This window comes from Corvus moneduloides, chromosome 29 (genome assembly GCF_009650955.1).
Source record: "Corvus moneduloides isolate bCorMon1 chromosome 29, bCorMon1.pri, whole genome shotgun sequence".
Lineage (NCBI taxonomy): Eukaryota > Metazoa > Chordata > Aves > Passeriformes > Corvidae > Corvus > Corvus moneduloides.
The window spans coordinates 262,166-282,172 of record NC_045504.1 but is presented as its reverse complement, the minus strand read 5'-3'; positions in this window follow the sequence as shown (position 1 = coordinate 282,172).

Below are 20,007 nucleotides of genomic sequence, written 5' to 3'. Positions count from 1 at the left end.
AAACAGGACTCTGCAAAAACCCAGCCAAGCCTTGGGGTAGCCCCTGTCATGAGGGACCCGACCCAGGGCACTGAACCAAGAGCTCACAGGCAAAGCCCCCCTGAGCCCCACACGCTCATACAGGGCACAAGTCAGTCCAGGGGCAGGGGCACCTTCGGCTCCTGCTGGGCTCCAGCACCATTCCATTCCTGCCAGGCCTGAGAACTCCTTTGATTTCTGGCCCATTCAGTTCTTCAGTGTTAATTACAGGGACCGAGGGCAGTAAACCAGCCCCGTTTGCCCTTTCACGGTGTCAGTGCCCAGAAAAGCTTCCACCTCCACACATTTTTCTCCCTCAAATCACTCTGCCCTACAAAAAGGCTTTGTTTTCCCCTCTCACAGTTACTTGGTCCCCTCCAGCTCCCAGGGTGCCAGCAGCTGGCAGCCAGGAAGAAAAATATAGGGAAGGTGTAGGTTGGATGCATTAACCTCTTGACAACCAGATGCTGCACGAGGAAGGTGCTTTGCAGAGAAAGTCAAGTCTCTTCTTTATAAAAAGAGGTTCTCAGGCCCAGGACAGGTGTTGTGTCACTGTTTGGAGACTGGGAACAGCCTGCCCTGTGGAAGGATGGGGTGGGAGAGACAGTTGCAGCCTATGGTTATGTGGCCTCAATGATCAACAGGTAACAAACCTCTGGATTGCTTTCCGTAGTCTGTGGCTTGGAGAAGCTTTGTCTGGGAAAGCAGCAGGGAAAAGATGAAAATAAGGGAGAGAGTAGGAGAAAGTGTTAAGGGTGTTTGGGGCTTATTTGAGGTTTTTAAATTATTTTTTATTTTTTAAAGGCAGACATAGGCATGCTGAGTGCAGTATCACTAAAAGAAGTAGCGATGATGATGTTGATGAGAAACGACTGAGCAATAGTTAACTCATGTAAGCACAGTTAACTATTGGGAGACAGCAAATGTTGATCACAAAACCTAAGAAGCAGGATTTGCCTTAATATTGTCAAGATAAGAGGAACAAGAATCTGTTTGAAACCAGCACAGAAACTGCTGAGTCGTTCCACAAAGGACTGCCCATGCTCCAGAAAGAAAGGTGAAAGTGCATTGTGACGAAGACTACTGATCTTCATCAGAAAGACCCCCGAGGAAGAAGAGGAGCCTTCCTCAGTGCGACCACCAGGGTACACAGGGCATGCGTGGTACGTATGCTAATGATATTAATGACTTCCGAGAACTAATTTGTATAACCACTCCTATCCCAAGGAATACGATGAATATTCATGAATTTTACACATAATGCTGGACTGTATGGAGTGCTCTGTGCGTGTGTGTGTGTGTGTGTGTTGGGAGGAGCAATCCCCCACATCCGACATGCCGAATAAAGCAAATACCCACTTCTCTGTCTCTGAAGTGTCTCTAGGCCTGGTTTGGGGCGATTCATGGATGTCATATTGGACTCTTACAACACTAATGCAATACTGTAATTTTATATATTGGGTTTGCTTATGTGGAGGAGCAGCTGATTCTACCAGTTCTGTTCCAGTCTGCTCATTCCCATCTCCTCAGTTTTCTTCCCGTGATGAAATACAAACGTTTTCCTTAACGTCCAGCTCCCCGAGCCAGCAACTGAATCGCCCTCAACCAGGCCAGGAGACACTTCAGAGACAGAGTCAGAGAAGTGGGTATTTGTTTTATTCGGCGCCGGGTGTGTGGGAATCGCTCCTCCGAACACACACACACCGGCACTTCCTACAACACAATATTATGGGTAAAATTCATGAATATTCATCACATTCCTTGGGATAGGAGTGGTTATACAAATTAGTTCTCGGAAGTCATTAATATCATTAGCATACGTACCACGCATGACCTGTGTACCCTGGTGGTCGCACTGAGGAAGGCTCCTCTTCTTCCTCGGGGGTCTTTCTGATGAAGATCAGTAGTCTTCGTCACAATGCACTTTCACCTTTCTTTCTGGAGCATGGGCAGTCCTTTGTGGAACGACTCAGCAGTTTCTGTGCTGGTTTCAAACAGATTCTTGTTCCTCTTATCTTGACAATATTAAGGCAAATCCTGCTTCTTAGGTTTTGTGATCAACATTTGCTGTCTCCCAATAGTTAACTGTGCTTACATGAGTTAACTATTGCTCAGTCGTATCACAACGTGTCCCACACCGTGGTTCTACGGCCTCTCAAAGCTGGGTACTTCAACTTCACCTCTGCCACCATCACGTACCTGGCCCAGGAGGGTGCCCAGGTCGTGGTAAGTGGATGATTTATAGGAGCCCTGCGGCTACAGCTGACCGCGCTGCTGGAGCTGGGTGCTCAGGGAGGATGCGTGTCCCTGTGCTCTCACCCTGCCCAGTTGTGGAGCGAGGAGGAGGAAAGGTGGCAAAGCCTGTCTTTTCCCTGCCTTTTCCAGGTTGGCTTCACTAGTGCTCCCGGGCAGGGAGGAATCCTGGCTCAGCGCGACTTTGACAGGAGGTTCTCCCCTCACTTTGTAAGTACCTTTCAATTGATAGTGGAAAGTGCACCACGGCAGCCGCAGCCCAGTGCGCTGGCTTCCTGCTCACCCAGGCCTGGCAGGCAGAGTGGGTGAGTGGCCTGGGGACAGGTGACGTGTTCACCTGCCACTGTCCCTCTCACCACCCCAGCAAAGGAGCAAGAGCCCCTGGATGTGGGAGATCTGCAGAACCAATCCCTAGAGCCAGGGGATATCCTGGAGCGGTGCTGGCAGAGAGCCAAAGCCATGGCCAAGGGCTTCCATAGCTGCCCCTGAGAGAAGCCCATCCAGAGCCCTGCACTGCCCCCTTTTTGGGCAGGATGCTCTGAGGGCCAAGAGGAGCCAAGGTGCCACGGACCAGGAATGGCGGCGGCAGCAGGAGCTGGAGCAGGCACAGAGGAAGGTGGAGCTGAAGCAGTGGCTGAGATGGAACTGGCTGGAGCAGGTGGCCCAGAAGGAACAGCACCTGGCCATGCAGATGGAGCAGGAATTCTGAATCGTGCTCAGGTGAGGCACACGGGGCCAAGGGATGGCTGAGGTGGTGGCCGGGGGGGCTCCCAGTGCCAGCTGGTGGCTCTGGGGTCTCCAGTGCCAGCCCAGGTGCTGTGCCAGGCATGGGGGGAGTTCAGGTCAGGGGCTGCCAGTGATACTTCCCTGTGCTCCACGGCATCCCATCCTGGGCCACCTCCCAGGTCCCCCTGCATCCTCAACAAACCTGCTGATGGGCCTCAGACACAGAGCCATCAGGATCCTGATGGATTCTTTCCTCTGTCAAGCCCCTGGAATTCCCAGGAAGTACTGTGGCCAAGTGAAACACAGAGTGGAGGGCCTGGAACCGAGCCACCACAGCCCCCAGCTGGGACTAGCCCCAAAAGGAATCAGCTCCAATTTCCCAGGGATTTGGGGGTCCTGTTTCATTGACTTATTTTTCCAGTAACAAATGTTTCTGGAGCAGACAGGGTTTTCCATTCTTCCCTCGCCTCAGGGCTGCGAGGAAGGAGCTGGGAGGACAGAGCAGAGTTGGAGAAGTCCTGAGGCTCCTTGTCCCACCTGCCCCACTCTGGGGACAGAGGCTGTCCCTTGCCCTGTCCCCAGATCCACTGAGATAGACTTCTTGGGGGAGGCTGTGTCCTTGGAGGGTGCCCCCAGCCCAGGGCAGGGTCCCCACCAGCCAGCCGGCCTCTTCCCCACCCACAGCCCCACCAGTGCCACCTTGTTACTGTGGTGTCACCTCTGGCCCTGCATCTGGACCTTCCTCAGGGAAAAAGCAAAAGGACCAGAGCATGATGTCAAATCCACAGGGATGGGGACTGGTGGCTTCAGAGGGCCTGAAGCCATGGGATCCCACAGGAGCAGCTCAGATTAATTTTTATCCATGCACCACAATGTTACCCCTCATATATACATTCATTTCTGCTCCTCCCTCTCTTCTCCCCCTCTGCTACACATGAGCAGCCCAGAAACACTTGGGTACACACTTCCATCCATAGGGATTACACAAAGAGCTCGCACATTAACACAGCATTTTTCACACCCACCTTGCCCAGTGACCTTCTAAAACACAAGCCTTCACAGGTAAGACTTGTACTGAGGACTAACCTATGTCACTTAACCAAGTGCCTTCTGTGATTTCTTTTTATTAGGCTCATTCCTCATTTAAGCATACCCTCGAGCAGCTCAAAGAAACATGATAAAGAAATGCTACCAGTACTACGCAGGCCAGCAAGGCATGTCCTTTCCTAAAGCATCTGCTTCACAAATTGGCTGTGAAGGTGTCAGGGGTTTTTGTTTGGTTTTTCTAAGCATGAAGTCCCCTGCAATTAACCAATGATGTGGGGTTGTTTTAACAAATTGCTGTTTTGAAACAGCTGCTATTTTTCAAAGGAAAGAGTTTATTTAGAAGAATTTTCAGTGAAAAGCGATGCTGAAGAAATTTGTCAAGTAATTAATCTTTTAAATAAAATTATTAGGGTGAGGAAATCCAAAATAATTTTCATATTGACAGCTAAGTTAGAGTTATAGTAGGTAAAAGTGAAAACTTCAATGCAAAATTGTTCTAAATTATCCAAATGCGATTTTTTATATTCCCCAAACATCTGCTTCTCTTCCCCATCCTCATTCACTCAATTTTTGACTTGGGGACGAGAAAAAGGAAAAGAAAAGGTATTGAAAAACTCCTGAAGGACAATGCAGGTGTCTGTCACAGCCAGCACAGCTTCAGAAGGGGAAAGCTCTGCTTGTCAAATCTGATTTCCTTTTATGACACGGTAACCCACTTAGCTAATCAAGGGAAGCCAGTTGATGTAATCTTTTTGGATTTCAGCAAAGCTTTTGATACCATCTCTCATAGTATCCTTCTGGATATTATGCCCAGGACACAGCTGGATAAACACATCATGTGGTGGGGCAGCAACTGGCTCATGGGCCAGGCACAAAGGGTGACAGTGAGTGGGTGACAGTGAGTGGCAACCAGGTACTAGTGGGGTTCCAGGGCTTAGGCCCAGCACTCTTGAACATCTTCATTAACGACTTGGATGCAGGACTGGAGGGGACACTAAATCAGTTTGCAGATGATAAAAAACAGGGAGGAGCTGTCCACTCCCTGAAAAGCAGAGAAGCTTGGACAAATTAGAGGGCTGGGTAATCACCAATTGTATGAAATTTAATAAGGGCAAGTGCCGGACCCCGCATCTGGGACGGGGCAACCCTACTTGTGTGTATAAACTCGGGAATGAGAGGCTGGAGAGCAGCTGTGGAAAGGGACCTGAGGGTCCTGGTCCCTGGCAAGTTGGATCTGACTCAGCAGTGCCCTGGCAGCCAGGAGGGCCAGCCATGTTCTGAGGGGCATCAGCCCAGCATTGCCAGCTGGGCAAGGGAGAGGACTCTCCTGCTCTGCTCTGCACTGGGGCAGCTCCAGTCCTAGGGCAGTTTTGGACATCCCAGTATAAAATAGACATTGAGCTATTGGGGAGTGTCCAAAGGAGGGACATGAATATGGTGAAGAGCCTTGAAGGGAAGCCTTATGAGGACTGCCTGAGGTCACTTGGTTTGTTCAGCCTGGAGAAAAGGAGACCAAGGGGAGGCTCATCGGCATCTGCAGCTTCTTCACAAGGGCAAGCAGAGGGGCAGGTACCAATCTCTTCACTCTTGTGACCAGTGACAGGACTCAGGGCAACAGCTGGAGCTGGAGGGGGGGTGGGGGTTTAGGATGGGTATCAGGAAAAGATTCTTCCCCCAGAGGGTGGTCGGGCACTGAAGAGGCTCCCCAGTGTTTGGTCATGGTCCCAAGGCTGCCAGAGATCAAGGAGCTTTTGGACAAGGCTCTCAGGCACATGGTGGAATTGTCAGGGTATTCTGTGCAAGGCCAGGAGTTGGACTCAATGACCCTGATGGGTGCCTTCTGGCTCAGCATATTCTATGATTCTCTATTGTTGGGGAAGATGAAACAGGAAAACCTTGTAAATATGATTGCCTGACAAAAGATTTTGGGAATATGAAAACTACAGGCAACATCGAAATGAAAGTCACTTTTGAAATACCAGGTCTTAGTTACTGAACAACTAGAAAACAATGGTATGGCCACTGAAGATAATCCCCTCTTGATGGAACAATACCCTCTGCTTGCAAGCGGGTCCAAGGGTCAGAGCAGACCCTACTAGCTCAGCAGAAGGGGTCCAAAGAGTAGTTTTTAGAAGTTAAGATGTAACACTCTATGGTAATATAAGAACTCTTATAGGCTGTATGTAAATGCTATAGGATTTGTATCTTGTATTAGATTGGTTAGTGACAATTAGAATATTCAGTACAGAAGATGATTTATTGTATTGTAACCAGGACTTCAGGCACTCTATTCCTTACTTCCACTTCATTCCTTTCCTTCCTTACTTCCACTCTTGCTCTTACACCCTCTCTCTCTCTCTCACCTGCTTACTCTCTTGGGCCTGCTCAGAGCTGAGTCTGGCAGCTCTGAGCAGTGCCCCTATACCCACGCCTTTACAATAAACCCCATGTGTCCCAAGACCTGCCTGTAGAGATCTCTCCGTCTCTGTCTCCGTCCCGACCGAACCCGCCAGTAACCAACATCTATCTCCTACTGCTAGTCACCACTTGATTTTGGCACGTGAAGTTCCAAATGTATCTTGAGTGCCAAGTTAATTTGTGCCTTTTTCAGACCATGCTCTGTTGGCATGTGTGGTGGGTTGATGCTGGCTGGACATCAGGTACCAAAGTCATCACTCCCCCTCCTCAGCTGGAGAGGGTCAGAGAAGAAAATACAACAAAAGGCTCGTGGGTTGAGAGAAGGACAGGAAAAGATCACACACCAATTACAAGCATGGGCAAAACAGACTGGACTTGGGGAAAATTAATTTAATTTGTAACCAATCAAATCAAAGCAGGACACTGAGAAGTAAACCCAAATCTCAAAACACGTTCCCCCCAGCCCTCCCTTTGTGCTGGGCTTAAGTTTGCTCCTCATTTTCTTTCCCTCCTCCCAGCAGTGGCACCGGGGGAGGAGGGAAATGGGGGTTGCAGGCAGTTCGTCACACTCACCCGTTGTCTCTGCCACTTCTTCCTCCTCAGAGGGCAGGACTCCACACACTCTTTCCGTGCTCCAACGTGGGGTCCTTCCCACAGGAGACAGTCCTCAATAAATTTTTCCGAAGTGAATTGTTCCCACAAGCTGCAGTTCTGCACAAACTGCTTCAGTGGGGGCCTTTTCCACGGGGTCAGTCATTCAGAAACAGGCTGCTCCTGCAGGGATCTCTTCCATGGGGTCACTCCTTCAGGAACAGGCTGTTGCTCCCAAAAATCTGCATGGAGCGGAGGTTTTGATCCAGCACAACAAAACTGTCTGGGGAGACAAGATTGATCAGCATGCCTGCTGGAAAAGGGGTGAAATCTTTCCCCAATGAAAGCTGGGAGAGTCAGATTGTGCTGAAATCTTCTAGCATTTTTAATGTGGGGCTGACTAGTTCTGGGGTGTTAGGGGAGGCCCTGGCCATGCCCTGGGCATCCTGACCCCCTGCATCCCAGCCAGGTGCCACTTTCACCCCACTTTCTGTTCCTGCCTCCCTCCAAACCAGGAGAGCCACAGCTGCCCCAGCGCTTCCCGCATTGCTCTGGGCTGACTTGGTGGCTGAGTGGGCAGCTCAGGCAGCTCCGGCAGCTCAGGCAACACAGGGAGCCACTGACCTCTCTCCTGGTGCCCTCCAGCATTCCTGAGGAGAAGCTCCAGGCCTGTCTCATCATTGGGAAAAAGAACTACAAATGGATCAAGGAAGCACCTCCAGCCCTGACCTAGGAGGAGCATGGGGACAGGATGCTGCTTTCATAAGCATCTCGCCTCCTGCTCCCCCTTTTCTCACTCCCTGTCAGGGCTTGGGGATCTCCCAGTGGATCAGAGACATCCAGGCTGGGGCATTCCCAGAGCTCCACTCAGGGACCACCAATATCACCCCTCTCTGGGCTACACTTTGGGGTGCAGAGAAAGCTGTGGAACTCAGGGCTCCTGTGGTCCCTGCCTCAGGGAGGGCCAGGCAGAATCCCTGGGATTTCCAGGTTCATGGGAAGGAAAGGAATCCCACCCTGGTTGTATCCAGGAATCCCTCTAGGGCTGTATCCAGTAATACCACGCTGGTTGGATGCAGCACTCTCACTCTTCCAAGGGAATGGTGTGTCTGACCAGGGGTGTGGGAAGGAGAGCCCATGTCTGTGCCATGGCTGGAGGAACCTGTCATGTGCCCACTCTGGAGGGGCGCAGGGCTCTGGAGCTTGACCGCAGTGAGTCCCAGGAGGAGATCCAGAATTTGGCCATCTCGCCAGGAATGTGGGCACACAAAGTGTGGTCCCGGCAAGCCCTCAAGAAGGTACCCAGAATTCAGCAGCACTCCCTGTCTCCACAGGAGGCCCTGAGCCAGGCCCAGAGCACGGAGCAATGCAGGGCTGAGCTGCAGGAGCAGATGGGGCAGTGGAACAAGCCAGAGGAAGAGCAGCAGGAGCAGAAGCAGAAGCTGCTGCAGTGGGGGAGGAGGATGAGGATGGAGCAAGCAAAAAGAGCTGAGGGAACTGAACACAGTAAGGCCAGTACTCCCTGCTGTTACCTGGCACCTGCCTCAGGTGAGCCTCAAATTCCTTGCTACTCCCAGGCTCTTCCTCCCCTTCTCCCAGCTCCCTGTGTCCCAGTCTGGCTTGGAGGCCAGAGACTCCTCCTACAGCTGCTCCTCAATGCCAAAGGCTCCCTCTTCTCCATGGAGGCACCCAGCCTTTCCCCTTTCTCAGCCACCCCATCCCTGTCCATGCCAGTATTTCTGCTCTCGGGAGCAGGATGGGGCCAGGGGAACCTTTCGGCTCTCGTATTCCCAGAGCCAGGCAGGAGGTCATACACCAGGCAGAGCAAAGACTGTGGAGCAGGCCCTGAGGGCCGAGGGGCAGTACCAGGAGGCCCAGAGGCAGCTGGAGCACCTGGAGCAGCTGAAGATGGAGGATAAGAAGGGGCGAGGAGTGAACAGGGCAGGTGGAGGAAGGTTGACACCTGGTTGGAAAGGTGTTGGAAGTGCTGGGTCAGCCACATTTGGGGTGTGGAGACAGCAGCCGGCGGGATCAGAGCTCTGCTGCCCTGGGTGGAAAATGCAGGGCAATCTGCTGTCTTGGGGGAAGAAGGCAGGGGTCTCCCTGGTTCTGGCAGCTGAAGGTGGGGTTCTCTGCAGTCTTGGGACGATTGAGGTGGGGGTCTCTGCTGCCCTGGAGGATGGAGGCGGGGGTCTCCACTCAACTGAGGCTGAAAGTGTTGCATGGGATGATGTTGCAGGTGGGGTTCCCTTCTGTCCTGTGTCAGGAAAACTAATCCACAAACACCAGAGGTTTACGTCCAAAAAGGAGACAGAGGAGTCCTGTAACTTTATTCAAACAAAGGGAGAGGCCAAGGGGCATTTCCCATGCGGTCTCTCAAACTGCTGGAGGACACAGCCTCCTTTTTATCCTCATCTCCCGGCCGCATTTCCCTCTCTCTTTCCCCACTGGCTGAGGTACTTGAGAGGTACAGACTTCCCGAATTGCCTAAAGACACCCTTTTTCCTTGTGTCTCTGTTCTTTTGCTCTAAGTCCAGGAATTTAGCAGGGCCTTAGGTGAGCAACAGTCTGTGTCAATTAGTGAATTCCTCTGGAATTTATGGTTCCTCCCATTGCTTCTTTCACCTCTCTGTATCTGGCTTTATCGACCAGCAGGCCCAGAGTTTGTTTGTGAAGACACATCCCTCTCAGTCCTTTCACCTGGAAGCACAGGTCTGCCCAGTCTTGGACGAACAAGGCCGGGACCTGTGCTGTCCTGGGGGATGGAGACAGGGGTCTCTGCTGCCCAGAGGAATAGAGGTGAAGGTCTCCCTTATGCTGGCAGATGCAGGTAGGTCCTGACTTTCCAGCAGGGGAAGACATGCAGACAATCAATGTGATCGATAGAGCAAGCTTCTATTATTTATGTTTTGTCTTGAGAGATCAAAGATTTTCCTCCCTTCTCATGGTCAGCACATCTTTATCAGAACAGCACTGTACCTCCTAAAAATTCCCTTTTTGTTCTCAGGCCTGTTTCTCACGCAGGCATTTTCTCATGGAGGCTTTTTCTCATGCAGGCATTTGCTTGCAGGCCTTTGCTTTGTACAGTTCTTTTATTGATTTGTCTTTATCAATGATCCATGTCCCTGATCCTCTAACCATTCTCCAACAGGTAGGGGTCTCTATAGGCTTGGACAATTGAGGCAAGAGTCTTTGCTGTCCTGGGAGATGAAGGCGTCTTGGTTCAAGGCAAAAGTCATGGTTGTCTTGAGGGATGAGGGTGGGGCCTCCTGCAACCCGGCAGATGAAAGGAATGAGAAGGAGCTGTCTTTACAAACCAACTGTGGGCCTGCAGGTAGATGAAGCCAGATACTGAGAGGTGAAAGAAGCAATGGGAGAAACCATAAATTCCAGAGGGATTCCACTAATTGACACAGACTGTTACTCAAGACTGCGTCAAATCCCTGGAATTAGAGAAAAAGAACAGAGACACAAGGAAAAAGAAAATAAAGGGGAGGGGGTACACATTAGGAAGGGGGTTTGTATTCAGCAATTCGGGAAGTCTGTACCTCTCAGGTACCTCAGCCAGTGGGGAAAGAGAGAGGGAAATGCGGCCGGGAGATTAGGATAAAAAGGAGGCTGCGTCCTCCAACAATTTGAGAGACCGCATGGGAAATGCCCCTTGACCTCTTCCTTTGTTTGAATAAAGTTACAGGACTCCTCTGTCTCCTTTTTGGACGTAAACCTCTGGTGTTTGTGGATTAATTTTCCTAACACAGATGAAGGCGGCAGTCTCTGCTTCACTAGGGGAGACCCTCTATGCCATTTTCAGGACCGGGAGCAGAAACAGGAACGGCAAAGGCAAATCCAAGCAGAGATTGAACACAGTAACGATGAGCACCGGAGGCTCAAGGAGCCGGGGCCCAGCGGGTTCCCGGCAGGACAGCGGGTCCCGCTCGGGCCGGGCCGTGAGGGAGCGAGCGCCCGCCCGTGAAGGGAACCACCAGCACGGCGGCGCGGCGGGCGAGCGGCAAAGCGGGCCCGCAGCTCGGCTGTGCCCTCGCCCTCTGCCCAGGGACTCGTGGAGGCGGGGCCGGCAGTGCTCCCTGAGGGCCGGGCCGGGGCGCGGGCCCGTCCTAGCGGTGGCTCGAGCGTGGCGGAACGGTCTGAGAGCCCGGCAGCTGCCGCCTCACGGCACCGGCCCACGCCCGGCACGCCCCGGTTAAGCTCAGCTGTGGAGACCCCTGTCTTCATTTCTCAGGATATCAAAGACCCCCTCCTTCATCCCCACGGCAGCACAGACCCCTGCCTTCATCCCTCAGAGAAGCAGAGACCCCCACCTTTATCTCCCAGGAGAGCAGAAAACCCATCTTGGAGCACCCGGGGCAGAGGAGACCCCTTATCTTTATCCACCAGGACAGCAGATGCCCTCACCTGCATCATCCCTTCACCCTCAGTTCAGTGGAGGCTCCTGCCTCCATCCTCCAGGGTAGCAGAGACCCCCACCTTCATCTGCCAGAACAAGGGAGATGCTGTCTTCATCCCTCAAGAGAGTGGGATGAAGACACCATCTTCATCCTCCTGCACTTTCCACCTAGGGCAGCAGGGAACACCCTCCTCCATTCCCCAGAGGAGTGACGAACATTCACCATCCTGTCCTCCAGAGACCCCCACCTTCACCACTCTGTATCCTGGAGACACTGCAAGTCGAGCAGAGACCCCCCCACCTCCATTCTCCAGTGCAGCTGCTGCAGCAGAGACCCCTGCAGCAGCTGCTGACAGTGACGCTTCCCTGGGGCCCCTGATGTCCCCAAGTGCTTCCTGGCATCCTACCCTAGGCCACCTGGCAGGTTCCTCTGCAGCCTCATCAAACCCTAACCCTAACTTGCTCCCAGAGCCTTACGGATTCTTTCCTCTGCAGAGCCTCTGAAATCCCTGAGATGTCCTGTGCCAGGTGCAGTGGAGGGCCCGGAGCCGAGCCAGCGCAGTGCCCAGCTAGGCTGATCCCCAACAGGAGCTGAGCTGCAATTGCCACGATTTTGGGTTTCCATTTCCTTATGACTTTTAACAGAGACATTTGTGGAGCAGTGTTTTCCATCCTTCCCTTGCCTCCGGGCTGTGAGGCAGGAGCTGCCCCAGGGCTGGAGGAGCCTGAGGCTCCTCATCCCACCTGCACCGCTTTGGGGACAGAGATTGTCCCTTGCCCTGTCCTCAGACCCACTGGGACAGAGCTGTTGGGGAGAGCTGTGTCCTCGGGAGGTCCCCATGGGCCGGGCAGGCTTTTCCCCCACCCATAGCCCCACCAGTGCCACCTTGTCACCATGGTGTCACCTCTGACCCTGTGGCTGAACCTTTCTCAGGGGCAAAGCAAAGGGGTTCAGAGCATAATGCATACATGCCAAATCCATGGGCTGGGGACCAGCAGCTTCAGAGGACCTGCAGCCGCAGGATCCCGCAGGAGTGGCTCTGACTAATTCCAGCTCTCTATCAGAGCAGCTGGAAAACAAAGAGAACTGGGAAAGGTGAGGCTGGCCATGGCAGGACACAGTACAGGGACACTGCTGGGAGCCCGAGCTGCTCCAGGCTGGGAGAGAGGGAGGACAACATGCTGTAGTCCTCTTACCCCTCTTCCCCTCTTAATGCCTCCTGCTCCCCCTCCAGCTCCTGTGTGACTCCATGGTGTGAGGGAGCCAGGCACTGCAGGGCTGTGTGTCCCTTTTGGGGATGGATCTGCCACCTCAGAGCCAGGAACTGGAGCAGCTTATGGCCCCTTGGCGGGGTTTGGCTCGGGGGAGAGCAGCAGAGCCAGCTGGGGCGGTCCTGGAACCTTCTGGAAGTGCTGTATGGTGCTCCAGGGCAGAGCTGGGCTGAGCTGAGCATGACCTGGCCATGGCCATTGAACCAGAGCAGGGACACAGCCTGGAGCAGGGGTACAGCACAGAGAGGGGGGTCACAGCATGGAGTGGGGGGTGACAGCCTGGGGGGGGGGGGGGTGATGCCCATAGTGGGGGCTTAGCCCCTCAAGGGACACAGGCATGGACAACGTCCCTGGGTGAGGCTTCCACAGGGCTGAGCCCTGCCTGCCCTGGCTGCCACATGTCCCTGTTCCAGCTACTCCATCCACTGCCACGTCCTTGTCGCAACTCCTCCAAATGCTGCCACGTCTCTGTCCCAGCTCCATCCCCTGCCAGTGTCCCTGTACCAACTCTTTCATCTACTGACAAGTGTCCCCATCCCAACTCCTCCATTCATTCCTGTGCCCCTGCTCCAACTCCTCCATCCTGCTGTGTCCCTGCTGTCCCATCTGAGCATGGCCCCGTTGCTGTCCTTGTTGCTGCCACCACCACCATGTCCCCGTGCAGTGACCCATGGACTTGGTGGGTGCTATGGTCACAACACAGCCTCTGCATCCCCATGTCTGCTGGCCAAAGGGGGCAGGTCTGGAGAAGGGATCTGCTGCATTTAAGCCCATAGTCCAATCACACCTTTAAGCAATTGCCCCAGTCCTGCTCCTAGCCCAGAAGCCTTCAGGATCTGTGGGACTGAGCTGACACCTCCAGGCAGCCACAGTGCCCAGGCTACTCCTGCTCTGCTGGTCCCAGGTGGCTTTTACCCACTTGCCACACCCAGGTGCTCACACTGGGTTAGCCACCACCGGGTCCAAGGCTGACACCATCCCTGCTCAGGGTGTCCTGGAGAGCTTGGTGCTCCCCTGTCCCTCTGCCCACCGGGGTCCAGCTGGATGGGTGCCCAAACCACAATCATTAGGGGGTAGGAGTGGAGCAGGTGAGCAGGCAGAACATCCATGCACAGCTAAGGCACATCCCACCAGATCTTCTGAGCTTCCCTGGGCCCCCCAGGGTTCTGCCTGCCAGGGATCCCCCCAAACTGCATTATTTCACCACACAGACCAACTAGTTCCATCCCCTGCCAGTATTGCCAGGAGCAAAGCCTGGTTTTATTATTTTGGTTTGGCGGGGTGAGGGTGGTACCACTGCACCTCCTGCCCAGGGCCCTGGGGGGCCATGGGGCTCCCCAAGCTCCGTGGCCATAATGGAGGGGCACCCTCTCTGCCCCGATAAACGGCGCCTCTTTCCAGGCCTGGATTGTCATGATCCAGGTGGGGCTGGGCTGGGGGCTCCTGCCAGTGCATGAGGGAGTCTCCTGGAGCAAAAAGGTGGGCCCCAGACTGGGGTCTGGGGATCCAATTGCCTCAGCAGGGCAGCAGCAGCCATGAGTGTGGGGTATGCCCAGCCCCTGCCTTGGAGGGAAGCCTGCTGAGATAAGAAGATTGCATAACCTCCCAGCGAGATCCCCTTGGAAAAGGCAGCACTTCGCGGTGAGGGTGAGAGAAAACAGAACCATGATCCTCTGGGAGACCCTATGTAGATTCTTTGTAACCCGTTGGCCTCTACCCTCTCACACCCGCCCTTGTATCCCTATAAGAACTGCAGTATCTTCCCTTAGGAGGGAGAGGTCGTCCCTGGCCTCTCCCCTTTGCGGGGTGCAGATAAATAAAGCTGCCCCGTGTGGAACTGCCAAACGAGCCCCTCGTCTTTCTCCTCCTGGTCTGGCCTGGGATTGCCTCGCAGAACAAGAGCTGAAATCCCTCTCGCTGAATCACTGAAGAGCTGACAGCCTGCTGAGACAGGCACCCCTCTGCAGGATTGTCCCTTGTGGGATGCTCTCTCTGGGTTGGTCACGGCTTCCTGGGTCTGAGCCACAGACCCCAACCCGGCCGCAGTAATGAGGAGGGGGTGGGCTGGAACGGAGCGGAGGAGGGGGGGTCACTGATGACTCCCTGCCGGCCCTGGGGGAGGCTGTGGGGGGGATCTGGGCAAGGGGGACACGGGTTGGGACGTGTGTGTGCCACACGTGCACGGTGGTGTCCGGAGAACCAGGCTGTGTGCCTGTGGGTGCTGTGGGTACAGCGGTTTCCAGGGAGCCAGACTGTGTTTCTGTGGTGTAGTGTGGGCATGGCTGGTCTTACCTGGTGTGTGTTTCATGCCCACCCCCGAGAATAATGAAGAAAACCCCAAGCAACCCCCAGGAGCAGCACTTCTGGGACTCTCACAGTTGAACATCTCAAAGTACTTTTCCAAGTCATATAATGTCTTGCAATGGACCATCAGAAGTCAAATGAACCACATTCAAGTTTGTCTTACAGCCTAAAGAAAACCAAATAAACTCCATTTTCCCAGCCCAGACACAGGGAGACCATTTACCCCAGGTGATCAAAGACCAAAGTCTGGGAAAGAACAGGGGGAAGTGCATCTCTCTTGGCTGCTCTTACACACCACTGTCAAGAGATGAAAAATCCAGTGAACTTAACTGCTGCACAGTCAAGTGAACAGCAAACAATCTGGGAATCCAGGGCTAGGACCAGAGAACAGTGCAACCAAAGGATATGAGAGAGGAAGAGGGAGGAAAAGCACAGGGTGGGGGGAAGAACTCTTGAGGAGAGGAGCATGGTATCTCTGGAAAAAGGAAAAGAGTACGTGATTTTATCACCAAAAAAATGGGGCTTGCTGGAGGGAGGAGTGTGGAAGGGGAGTAGTTGCAAGGCTAAAGAAGGAAAATGAGAATAGTTTGACCCAGTCAGTGCTCAGGATCCTCATTATGCCTCAACTGGCTCAACATTTTTAACTAACTTCCCTTCTGGAAGAGGTTCTCACGCAAAGAAGCCCTCCACAGTCTACTGCACCTGAAGTTTATATCCATACAAGACTTCCAAGGGATGGTGTGGAAATACAAGGACAACGAGTGACAGAGTGATGGAAAGGTAAATCTTCATGTCCTGTCCGCAGATGCCTGGCACAGGGAGGTGGACTGCAGAGCCATCCTGAAGCTAGGGGGAAAGTGTGGATACAAAAATGTTGTTAGCAAGGAATTTTCCTGCTTCTTCTAAACCATGGGATACTTTTCTCTCTCATGGAAGATAACAGCAGAAGTTCTGTAAACTAAGAACACCTGCGACCTTGTAGAACTATGTTTATGGTACAGTAGAAAAATATTTTGACAATGGATGTTTTAGGATTTTAGCCAATCACCCCCAAGGGGTGGCCGATCCTTTGTCCAATTAGGCTATGAAGAAAAAGTCTATAAAAGAGTTTGTAAAATAATTAAATCAATCAATCTTGCTGCACAATTCCTGCCTGCTGGATCTGCTCTCCTCCTCCCTATGGCTGCGGGACACGGTGGTAGAGGAAAGGAAGCAATCTTCCCGCAAAGCAGTTTACCACCAAAGGGAGAAAGATCATGCTTTGAACTGTTAGCCAATGACAGGTAACAGAACCAGGCAAAATTAACTCTACCCCAGCTGAAATGTGGACACCCCCCACCAGAATTAGGCACTTGATACGAGCCTGAACAGGCCTGAAATACAGCAGAGAAGATTTCTATCAATTGCTTAGGACTTAAAAAACCTAAGCTTAAAGAAACATGTATCAAACCATTGTTTCTTTTTTTAGGTAATCAAACTGTCGCTCTGACATTCTGCATTGCCTCCATAGTGTCTTGCTTTGTATAAAATTGGAGTCTGTGACTACATTCATAGTTCCTGAACATATTTAATTTACACTGCCAGGTGCTGAGGCCAGTTGGCACAGAACAACTTGCTCAACAGCTTCATCAGCTTCAAAAACTACATCTAATTCACTGCTGGGGAGTGGTCCCAGGACACCTTCACTTGAAAGTTTTGTCTGGAAATCATTTGCAAGAACACTACTGGGCCCAGAGTGAGTGTGCCAGGGACCTGCACGTGGCCAGGTAAGGAGAGGCTGTGCTGCACATGACTTGTGTGAGAGCTGCCACTACTCCAGTGTCAAAGTTCCAGAATTGCTGCTGTAATTCCATTTTTCTTGGCCTTTCTATCCAAGTGTCTGGTTTCTCACGTTTCTGAGACCTCTTGGAGCCAGCTCACAGCTACAGGAACTGCAGAAGGAATTGTCTATGGAAACCTTATGGAGAATGTGCACTGACGGACCAGTGCACAGAAAGCCAACACTGTCCTGGGCTGATCTCCCAGCATGGGCAGCAGGTAAAGAGGGGGATTCTGTCCCTCTGCTCTGCTCAGGTGGGAGCCCACCTCCAGAGCTGCCTCCACCTCTGGGGTGCCCAGCACAGGAAGGATGAGGAGCTGCTGGAGCAAGTCCAGAGGCCACAGAGGCTGGAACCTCTCTGCTTTGGAGCCAGGCTGGGAGAGCTGGGGGTGTTCACCTGGAGAAGAGAAGCCTCTGGGGAGACCTTAGAGCCCCTTCCAGGGCCTAAAGGAGTTCCAACAAAGCTGGAGAGGAGCTTTGGACAAGGGCCTGGAGTGCCAGGACAAGGGGAAATGGCTTCCCAATGCCAGAGGGCAGGGTTAGATGGGATATCGGGAAGAAATTTTTCCCTGTGGAGGTTGATGAGGCCCTAGCACAGATTGCCCAGAGAAGCTGTGACTACCTCATCCCTGGAAGTGTCCACGGGCTTGAAACAACCCGTGAAACAACATTGGAAGGTGTCCCTGCCCACAGCAAAGGGGCGGAATGGGTTATCTTTGAGGTTCCTCCCAGCCCAAAGCAGTCTGTGAGTCTCTGAACTCTATGGAATATGGCATAACCTGAAGCACAGAGCAGTTTCTTTCACACAGATGTGAACCAGAGTGTTATTTTATGACCTGGGGGACTAGAGAAAAAAATCTGAAGAAAATTACCACCACCTTTGCCTCTTACCTGCAGAACAGAAAACAGTTCTGTTTTACAATGGTGAGCTATTCTCAGGTTCTGTGAATTGGGAGAAAGTAGAAAGTGTGTTCCCTTCCAAGGAAAACCCAGTGCACTTTCCAAAAATACTCCCAGAATTTTGCATTTCTGTAGTGGTTTGTCATACAGAGGATTTTCGGGGAATATATGGGAATAGAATTGTGTGTGAGGGAGACACTGAGATAACATCATAGTGTGGGTTAAGTCCCTTCCCACTCTCTCATTTCCTTATTAGTGCTAAAATCTGTAGCACAATTACCCATAGCACTCCATTTGGCAGCTGCTCGTTGTTAAGTAAACACACATTCCCATCACATAAATACACTTTGGTGTCATAAACTTACACAGCCACCACATACAGCTTCGCTTCCAGCATCCTTCTGTCTCCTGCACAGATGGTGAAACCTGAAATAAAACACGAGGTTTGCTCCCAAGAGCCATCAACAGTAACTTGGTAACATGCTTTTCATTAAAAAATGCAACTAGTTTTGAAAATTATTAATCTGGGGATTAATAGTAGAAGCATTCCTAAATTGGCTTGGAAACCTAAAAGTTGCATTAGTCTTTGTCCCAGAGCAATGAGAGTGGCAGCAATGCTGATTTCTGTAACAGAAACGTCTTCCTGTTGCTAGAGCCCAGGTTTCAGTGAGGAAGAGAGGACAGGCACAAGGCAGTGGCAGCAGTGGTCACTGTGAAACTCTTCTGGGCAGGAATCAGGGACTGAAGCAAAAGCATTCTCATTCTTCATCCTTTAAGTATCTAAATAATTTGACAACTAATTCCTGAATCCAAACACTCCACGATGAAAAAACCAGCAAGCAGCGGAGAAGTGGCATGAAGGCAATCCTGACACAGGCTTTCCCAGCTCTGGGGCCCACTTCTGTTGTTAGTCTGCAGCTGAGTTAACTACTGTGATTTGGAGAGAAGCCCATCAAGTGGAGAAATGCCAACTTCAGTTTTCAAATCACTGCATTTGAAAATACGCAGGCTGCTTCTGCCTTAAGACTGAGCTGTCCAGTGCCAATGGCGTGGATGCAGATACAAAGGAAGATGATATTCCTGAAGAAAAAGGAGACATAAGGGATTTATAATTGAGCTTATAATTTACTTACTTTCCCAAAAATCCAGCTTCTACAACACAGTGCAGTTAGGAAGAGCAAATGGGCTCTCACATGAACATCCTTATTGTTGTGCAGGAATTCTCTCATTATTTTCATTTTATCAAAAGAGAATAAGGATGTCCTCAGAGCACCCAAGTAACTACTCAGGGAAGTTGAAGCATTCGGAGAAACTTGGAATCAGGCTCCAAAATGTCCTGTTTGCCTTTAGTCTCTTTTACTACAAATCAGATTGCTCATACCTGGAAAAGAGGATGGAGACACATTGGGAGATCAGATCCAGCTGGAACTCTGTGTCGAAGGGGACTCCGATGAAGAAAGAAAGAAGTGTTCTGTGCCAGGCACACGGCTTGCACAGTGCCCATCCTCACTGCTGAGCTGCTGGAGGAACGCGAGACCCTCGAGGGGCCGTAGCATAGTGGCAGCAATGTTCGAAGTCATAATGTTTAAGGGCAAGTTCGAATTCTGTAAAGGCAGCTGACTGTCCCTCACCTGATGGTCCCCCTACTCCAGGTTTTGGTGTTGACACTGGCCAACAGTAAGAGCTCAGAAAAAGCCCCCCTGCTCTGACTGCACAACCCTGTGTCCCACTGCCCAGCACAGGCAGGACAACAGCCCCTCAGCCCCACTCCCTGTTAGATTTTCAGAAGCCTCTTGGACTGCCAGGCCAGTAAACCAGGTGAGAGCTTCCTGCCTCACAGCCACAGCCATGCCCATTCCCCCATGGGAAGACCCTGAGCTCAGAATTTGGGGCTTTTTTCAAGATGGTCCCTTTTTCTCTCCAAACCTTCCCTAGCTCAGGAAAATGCAGCTTTCCAGTGCCTAAAGGGGTTCCAACAAAGCTGGAGAGGGACTTTGGACAAGGGCCTGGAGTGCCAGGACATGGGGGAATGGCTTCACACTGCCAGAGGGCAGGGTTAGATGGGATACTGGGCAGAAAACTTTCCCTGTGAGAATGGTGAGGCCCTGGCACAGATTGCCCAGAGCAGCTGTGACTGCCCCATCCCTGGAAATGTTCAAGGCCAGGTTGGATGGAGCAGCCTGTGGCAGGGCTGGACAACCCTTCCTGTGAAGAAATTTTCTCTAATATCCAATATAAACCTCTCTTGGCACAA